Genomic DNA, 9,737 nt, shown 5'->3' with positions numbered 1-9,737 from the left:
ATCATCCACCACTTCCTCTTCCAACTCCTGTCTCATCTCCTCCTCCCGCACAATGCGCCGGTCAACTGGATGCCCTGACGGCAACTGCGTCACATCATCGTCGATGAGGGTGGGTTGCTGGTCATCCACCACCAAATCGAACGGAGATGGAGGAGACTCTAGTGTTTGAGCATCTGGACACAGATGCTCCTCTGTTAGGTTCATGGAATCGTGACGTGGAGAGGCAGGTTGAGGGACAATGAAAGGAGCGGAGAACAGCTCTGGGGAGCAGGGACAGTTGAGGTTATTGTTCTGTGAAGCTTGGGAATTTTGGGAGGAAGGAGGACAAGACTGTTGGGTAATAGGAGGAGAGGAGGCAGAGTCTGACTGGCTGCTGGACAATGTGCTGTAAGCGTTCTCTGACAGCCATTGCAAGACCTGTTCCTGGTTCTTGGGCCTACTAAGGTTTGTACCCTGCAGTTTAGTTAATGTGGCAAGCAACCCTGGCACTGTGGAGTGGCGCAATGCTTGCTGCCCCACAGGAGTAGGCACGGGACGCCCTGTGGCTTCACTGCTACCTTGCTCCCCAGAACCATTCCCCCGACCTCGCCCACGGCCTCGTCCACGTCCCTTTCCGGGAGCCTTGCGCATTTTGAATTCCCAGTTAGAAATTGGCACTATATACCAGTAGCAAAAATTGTGGGTGCACGTAACCCCAATATATTCTTTGAATTCCCAGTCAGACAATGGCACTATATACCAGTAGCAAGAAATGAGGGTATTTATAACCCCAATATATTCTTTGAATTACCAGTCAGAAACTGGCACTATATGGCAGTAGCAAGAAATGAGGGTATTTATAACCCCAATATATTCTTTGAATTCCCAGTCAGACAATGGCACTATATACCAGTAGCAAGAAATGAGGGTATTTGTAACCCCAATATATTCTTTGAATTCCCAGTCAGACAATGGCACTATATACCAGTAGCAAGAAATGAGGGTATTTGTAACCCCAATATATTCTTTGAATTCCCAGTCAGACAATGGCACTATATACCAGTAGCAAAAATTGTGGGTGCATGTAACCCCAATATATTCTTTGAATTACCAGTCAGAAACTGGCACTATATGGCAGTAGCAAGAAATGAGGGTATTTATAACCCCAATATATTCTTTGAATTCCCAGTCAGACAATGGCACTATATACCAGTAGCAAGAAATGAGGGTATTTGTAACCCCAATATATTCTTTGAATTCCCAGTCAGACAATGGCACTATATACCAGTAGCAAGAAATGAGGGTATTTGTAACTCCAATATATTCTTTGAATTCCCAGTCAGACAATGGCACTATATACCAGTAGCAAAAATTGTGGGTGCACGTAACCCCAATATATTCTTTGAATTACCAGTCAGAAACTGGCACTATATGGCAGTAGCAAGAAATGAGGGTATTTGTAACCCCAATATATTCTTTGAATTCCCAGTCAGACAATGGCACTATATACCAGTAGCAAGAAATGAGGGTATTTATAACCCCAATATATTCTTTGAATTCCCAGTCAGACAATGGCACTATATACCAGTAGCAAGAAATGAGGGTATTTATAACCCCAATATATTCTTTGAATTACCAGTCAGAAACTGGCACTATATGGCAGTAGCAAGAAATGAGGGTATTTGTAACCCCAATATATTCTTTGAATTCCCAGTCAGACAATGGCACTATATACCAGTAGCAAGAAATGAGGGTATTTGTAACCCCAATATATTCTTTGAATTCCCAGTCAGACAATGGCACTATATACCAGTAGCAAAAATTGTGGGTGCACGTAACCCCAATATATTCTTTGAATTACCAGTCAGAAACTGGCACTCTATGGCAGTAGCAAGAAATGAGGGTATTTGTAACCCCAATATATTCTTTGAATTCCCAGTCAGACAATGGCACTATATACCAGTAGCAAGAAATGAGGTTATTTATAACCCCAATATATTCTTTGAATTCCCAGTCAGACAATGGCACTATATACCAGTAGCAAGAAATGAGGGTATTTGTAACCCCAATATATTCTTTGAATTCCCAGTCAGACAATGGCACTATATACCAGTAGCAAAAATTGTGGGTGCACGTAACCCCAATATATTCTTTGAATTACCAGTCAGAAACTGGCACTATATGGCAGTAGCAAGAAATGAGGGTATTTGTAACCCCAATATATTCTTTGAATTCCCAGTCAGACAATGGCACTATATACCAGTAGCAAGAAATGAGGGTATTTATAACCCCAATATATTCTTTGAATTCCCAGTGAGACAATGGCACTATATACCAGTAGCAAAAATTGTGGGTGCACGTAACCCCAATATATTCTTTGAATTACCAGTCAGAAACTGGCACTATATGGCAGTAGCAAGAAATGAGGGTATTTGTAACCCCAATATATTCTTTGAATTCCCAGTCAGACAATGGCACTATATACCAGTAGCAAGAAATGAGGGTATTTATAACCCCAATATATTCTTTGAATTACCAGTCAGAAACTGGCACTATATGGCAGTAGCAAGAAATGAGGGTATTTGTAACCCCAATATATTCTTTGAATTCCCAGTCAGACAATGGCACTATATACCAGTAGCAAGAAATGAGGGTATTTATAACCCCAATATATTCTTTGAATTCCCAGTCAGACAATGGCACTATATACCAGTAGCAAAAATTGTGGGTGCACGTAACCCCAATATATTCTTTGAATTCCCAGTCAGACAATGGCACTATATGGCAGTAGCAAAAATAGTGGGTGTATATAGCCCCAATTCTATTGCTAGGGGACTTGCAATGTATTTCTGGGGTGAAGGTGGGGGGGCACACCGTTGGAACGGGTATCGGGGGTATATATCGGGTATACAGGAATACACTGTCAGTGTATTCCATTCAGGATCCTGGGAAAGCTGGGTTGCGGCGATTGAGCCCGTCAGTGCCACGTTACACTGACAAGCTTCTCCCTGGAATTGAAGTTATATGTAAGCCCAATATATTCTTTGAATTCCCAGTGAGACAATGGCACTATATGGCAGTAGAAAAAATAGTGGGTGTATATAGCCCCAATTCTATTGCTAGGGGACTTGCAGGGTATTTCTGGGGTGAAGGTGGGGGGGCACACCGTTGGAACGGGTATCGGGGGTATATATCGGGTATACGGGAATACACTGACAGTGTATTCCATTCAGGATCCTGGGAAAGCTGGGTTGCGGCGATTGAGCCCGTCAGTGCCACGTTACACTGACAAGCTTCTCCCTGGAATTTAGCTCTTATAAGAACTGTTGGTTGTCTTCTCCTTCCTATCCTAGCCTGTCCCTGCCTACCCAGAATCTAACCCCTAGCTAACTGGACGGAAACCTCCGTCCCCGGTGAATTGCAAGCTCAGAATGACGCGAAGCTGGGCGGCGCTGTTCTTTTAAATTAGAGGTCACATGTTTTCGGCAGCCAATGGGTTTTGCCTACTTTTTTCAACGTCACCGGTGTCGTAGTTCCTGTCCCACCTACCCTGCGCTGTTATTGGAGCAAAAAAGGCGCCAGGGAAGGTGGGAGGGGAATCGAGTAATGGCGCACTTTACCACGCGGTGTTCGATTCGATTCGAACATGCCGAACAGCCTAATATCCGATCGAACATGAGTTCGATAGAACACTGTTCGCTCATCTCTAGATGGCACCCATTGAAATAAATGGGATCTGTTTTGAAGCACCTCACTCTGACACATGTTTACATGTCAGAATGAGCGGAGCGTTACTCCGTGTGAAAGCAGCCAAACTGTGTGACCAGTAATGAAATCCAGCTGAAATGAGTGCTTTCACATAGGCACCATGGAAACATACAGGGAAGTGAAAGCACCTGAAGACTGGATGCAGCTATAGCCATGTTAAATACTTCATGTGTTACCACCGTGACAGGCAGCACACCTACCATCTAAATTATGGTTAGCTGTCACTGATATGGTCAGCAAAATCTTAAATTGCCCACAGGGTGCCGTCATAGCCGCCCAAGTTTCCACTGTACTGCACAGCGTAGACCTAGAGCTAGTGCTTTTGGTAATCTTTCCCCCACCAATAACTCCAGTAGCCCCCTAGAGCCAGTCCCCACTGGACCATATAACTTTCTTGATGCAGGACAGCTCTCAGTCCTGTTCCTAATGAAGTCTCCCAGAACTGTCATAGAAATATAGCTATTGAGGCTGGTCTACATAATTTACACCCCTTTCCACACCCTGCTTAAAGGGACTATCCAGGGATGGTAAAGCAGAGATACACTAAAGACACTTATTGTCTCTCTGATTCATTCTCGCCTTGACTACTGTAACTCCTTACTAATCGGTCTTCCTCTTACTAAACTCTCCTCTCTATAATCTATTCTGAATGCAGAGGCCAGGCTCATCTATCAGTCTAGACGCTACAGCAATGCCTCCGGTCTGTGCCAGTTGCTACACTGGCTGCCTATTCATTATAGAATAAAATATAAAGTTATCACTCTCATCCACAAGGCTCTCCATAATGCTGCACCTCCCTACATTTCCTCCCTCATCTCTGTCTACCGCCCAACCCGTGTTCTCCGTTCACTCAATGACCTAACACTTACATCCTCTATTATCAGAACCTCCCACGCTCGTATACAAGACTTCTCTCGAGCTGCACCACTTCTCTAGAATGCTCTACCCCGGACAATCAGATTAACTCCCAGTTTCCACAGTTTCAAACGCAAACTAAAGACTCATCTTTTCAGACAGGCCTATCACAATGTCTAACGTAAACCCTTAACCCTCCCCTGTCCCTGCTCCCACATTTCCCCACATGATATGATGTCATCTCATGCTAACTTTATAGGTCCAAGCTCCATCCACATGTTAAAGGACACGACTGTCGACGGCTCATAAAGTCTTATGTTTATGTAATGACAGTCACCTCTATTACAAAAGTGTCTGACCTCTGCATAAGCAATGCCGCCCCTGCTACCTCTTGTGTCACCCCCTCTACCTCATAGATTGTAAGCTCTTGCGAGCAGGGCCCTCAGTCCCATTGTGTGAAATGACTTTCTTTGTAATGTATCTTTCTGTCTGTATTTGAACCCTACAAATTGTACAGCGCTGCGGAATATGTTGGCGCTATATAAATAAAATTTATTATTATTCCCTGCACTGGATAAACTGGATAAAAGGTATCAACTACTGAGGACTTCTCTCAAAAAATTTCTTTCATTGGATAAACTTCATTAATATTATATAAGAAAGTCCTCTGGAGTCTCAGTTTGCCTTGGCAGAGTGGAACTGTGATTGCTGACTTCCCTGCAGCCACTCTGACGTCACTGACATCCCTCTACTCCGGTCACGGGTTCATTGAGTAGGTTGGAGTCAGTTATGTGACTGACAGTTGCAGCACCAGGAGGCAAACAACTGTTCCAACAGTTGTGGATCTACCAACGTAGCAGTTGCTATGGGGACCTTTTATTTTTCTTTTTTTAAATAGGCCATTACCAACTGGATTACTTCAGCAGGTAACAGTAGCTATTACCAATCCCAGCTCTTCCTCATGACTGTGGCAGAGGCAACTGTGGGCAGGAGCAGGGATCAGTAAGTAAAATACATCTATTAGGCTTGGTTCACACATCAGTATTCCATCTGTCCGTTTGAATTCAGTTTGAGACTTTAAAATGGACTGATACACATACTGATTGTATAATGACACCTTTTTATGCTGATAGCAAATGCTGTCCATCCCCTAGAGGACAGATAAGGGGATTAAAAGTAGAAAATTGTAAACAGAGTAGAGATAAGGACATTATATGAGATAAGGACATTTATTATAAGAAGAAGTAAGAAGATAATCCTTTAATAGTCCCACCTTGGGGAAATTTCAGCGTGTTACAGCAGCATAGTAATACAGATACAGGATAATACCGAGCAATATGTTACAGACGTAGACACAGATAAGCTGAGAAGAGAAGATATACTAGGAGTCCATGGCAGCTAAGGAAAAACAGAAGAGAAAGAGGAAGACCTCATGGTCATCCTCATAATCATTAGTTCTCTGTGCGGAGAGCTCTTCGTTTGGTCTGATGTAGATTATACAGCCTGGTCGCGGTTGGAAGGAAGGACCTGCGATAGCGCTTCTTCTCACACTTGGGGTGAAGCAGACGGTCGCTTACAGTGCTGCCAAGTCCCATCAGGGTCCCATACATGGGGTGGGATTTGTTCCCCCGCATGGAGGTCACCACAGACAGTATCCTTCTGTCACCCACCACCTGTACTGGGTCCAAGGGGCTCCCCAGGACAGAGCTGGCCCTCCTGATCAGCCTGTCAAGTCTATTTCTGTCCCTGGTTGATATACTGCTTCCCCAGCAGGCCACACCGAAAAAGATGGCTGAGGCAACCACAGAGTTGAAGAAGGCCCTAAGAAGTGTCCCCTGGACTCCGAAGGCCCTCAGCCTCCTGAGCAGGTAGAGTCTGCTGTGGCCCTTTCTGTGCAGCGCCTCCAGGTGATCAGCCCAGTCTAGTTTATTATTGAGGAGCACGCCCAGGTACTTATAGGTCCTGACTATCTCAATACATGTTCCTTGGATCTCCACCGGGGTCGGAGCACCTCTCCGTTTACTAAAGTCCACCACCATCTCCTTGGTCTTCCCAGCATTAATCCTGAGCTGGTTCTGCTGGCACCATTCAACAAAATCCCGGTTTAAGTCTCTGTATTCCCTATCATCGCCATCAGTGATAAGGCCGACTATAGCAGAGTCATCGGAGTACTTCTGTAAGTAACAGCTGGATGAGTTGTGCCTGAAGTCAGCAGTGTACAGTGTGAAGAGGAATGGGGCAAGAACTGTACCTTGAGGTGCCCCCGTACTACAGATCACAGTGTCAGACACACAGTCCTGGGCTCTCACATACTGAGGGCGGTTTGTCAGGTAGTCTAGGATCCAGTTGGACAGGTGATGGTCCACACCACCAAGGTTCAGCTTCTCCCTCAGTAGCTCTGGCTGAATGGTGTTGAACGCACTGGAGAAATCAAAGAACATTATTCTCACAGTGTTCCCGGGTTTCTCCAGGTGAGAGAGAGCTCTGTGAAGAAGGTGGATGATGGCGTCATCTACCCCAATGCCTGGCCGGTAGGCAAACTGGAGGGGGTCCAGAGCAGAGCTCACTAGGGGGCGTAGGTGTGTCAGGACCAGTCTCTCTAGGACCTTCATTAGGTGTGATGTCAGTGCTACAGGTCGGTAGTCATTGTAGCCCATCGGGTTGGGTTTCTTTGGGACTGGTACCACGCAAGATGTTTTCCACAGTTGAGGTACCACCCCCAGCTTCAGGCTCATATTGTACATGTGCGTTATAATACCACACAGCTGGTCACTGCACATTTTAAGAACTCTTGCGCTTATACCATCAGGTCCCCCCGCTTTGTTCGCTCTAATATTCTTCATTTCCTTACACACCTGAGACTCCTGCAGGATCAGATAGTCAGATTGCAGTTGACCGCAGGTCGGTGGGGGTTGGGTCTTGGTGTGTGAGGGGAGGGCGGTTAGCTGACATGCTGGTGGAGGGAGCATTTGCTTGGAGTCGAATCTATTGAAGAATAGATTAAGCTCGTTAAGCCACTTCCTGTCCCCTACTGTTTGGTGCCTTGTCTTTTCCTTGTGTCCTGAAATTGCCTTAAGGCTGTCCCACACCTCAGAGATTCTACCCTCCCCCATCTGTAGCTCCATCTTCCGTCTGTAGTTGGCTTTCCCTTCCCTGATCAATTGTCTCAGCTGTTTCTGAACCGCCCCCAGGCCATCTTTGTCCCCAGACCTAAAAATTCTCTTTTTTTGCTTGAGGAGAGTTTTAATCTCAGAGTTAATCCTCCTTATCTCCTTATCTCTACTCTGTTTAACCCCTTAGTGACCAGCCTATTTTAGACCTTAATGACCAAGCCAAATTTTGGAAATTTGCCCAGTGTGACTTTATCAGTGAATAATTCTGTAACAGTATAGCGCATCCAAGCGATTCTGATATTGTCTTTTCGTGACATGTTGTACTTTACTGAGAAGGTAAAATTAGACTGATATAGCTTGTGTAAATTTATTAAAAAACTCGCAAATGCTGAAAATTTTGAAATTTTTACAATGTTTTCCATTTTCAGCTGCGATATCTCACATATGCACAATAATACAGGGCAAAAAAGTTACTAGTTATATATTTCCAAATGTTCCTTTTGTGTTTCAAGCATATTTGAAATAATTTTAGCATATTTGAGTAATTTAGACAATTTAGAAGTTTATCAAGCTTCTAAGCAAATTTTGGAAATTTTGAGTTTGTGATTTTTTCCTGTACCAAGCTATGTTTGCAGACAAGAATAGGTGACATAATGACAGAACCTCCTATTAAATGACCCAATTTGTAAAACTAGACCCCTTCAGGTATTCTTTGAGGGGTATAGTGAGCATTTTGATCAAACAAATATTGTTTTGCAAGAATTATTACAAATGATGAAAAAAATGACATTTTCATTTTCTTCAAATATGTGTCATTTTAAAACCAGTTTTTTTGCACACAACACATCAAAAAGAAGAAACACACCCCAAAATATATCACCCCACTTCTCCCGTGTTAAAAAATGTTCACTTTGTGGCCTTAGTCCTATGTACACACATACAGTAGGGCCTAAGAGGTAGGGAAGGCCAAATGGATTTCAAAGCACAAATTTTGCTTGCAGATATTTTAGGCCCATTGCACCTTCAAACAAGATTTGAGTTACAAAAGCAATTGAAAACCCCCATAAATGACCCCATTTTATAAACTAGACCCCTTAAGGTATTCATTGAGGGGTATAGTGAGTACTTTGACCCCATATGTTTTTAGAAAATTTGCGTCAAACAAAAAAATGTCATTTTGTTACACAAAAGTGTCATTTTATAGGCAGTTTTTTTGCACATAACACATGAAAATGAAGAAAAAACACTCCAAAATAGATGACTCCATTTCTCATGTGTTCAAAAATGTACACTTTGTGGCCTTAATCCTATGTATGGACGCACGGTAGGGCCCAAAAAGATGGGAGCACCAACTGGATTTCAAGACGCAAATTTTGCTTGTAGATATTTTAGGCCCATTGCACATTCAAACAAGATTTGAGTTACCAAAACAATTGAAAACCCCCATAAATGACCCCATTTTATAAACTAGACCCCTTAAGGTATTCATTGAGGGGTATAGTGAGTATTTTGACCCTATAGCCTTTTCACAGATTTTACTAACCTTGGGATGTGTAGGTTAAAAATTACTAAAATGTCCCTTTAACCCCAAAGTTTTCATTTTCACAAGGGGTTAAAAGAGAAAAAGCCCCCCACAGTTTGTTACACAATTTCTCCTGAACACGGCAATACCCCATATGTGGCCATAATCTGCTGTATGGGGACATGGTGGGGCTCAGAATGGAAAGAGCGCTATTTGGGTTTTGGAGGGCAGATTTTCCTGGAATAGTTTTCAGGGGCCATGTCGCATTTGCTGAACCCCTAAAGTACCAATACAATGGCAACCCCTCAAATGTGACCCCATTTTAAAAACTACACCCATCAAAGAATGTATCAAGGCGTATTATCACTCTGAGCCTAAAATGCTTCCCAAAAATTAATGTACAAAATGAAAATTGAAATTTTGAAAGAAATCTGCCATTTCGGTGCCCAATACGTTGCACCCACTTTGTGTTGTCAGAGACCTGCACTCTTAAAACTATT

This window comes from Leptodactylus fuscus, chromosome 2, assembly GCF_031893055.1.
Source record: "Leptodactylus fuscus isolate aLepFus1 chromosome 2, aLepFus1.hap2, whole genome shotgun sequence".
NCBI lineage: Eukaryota > Metazoa > Chordata > Amphibia > Anura > Leptodactylidae > Leptodactylus > Leptodactylus fuscus.
This window is presented reverse-complemented; position numbering follows the sequence as displayed.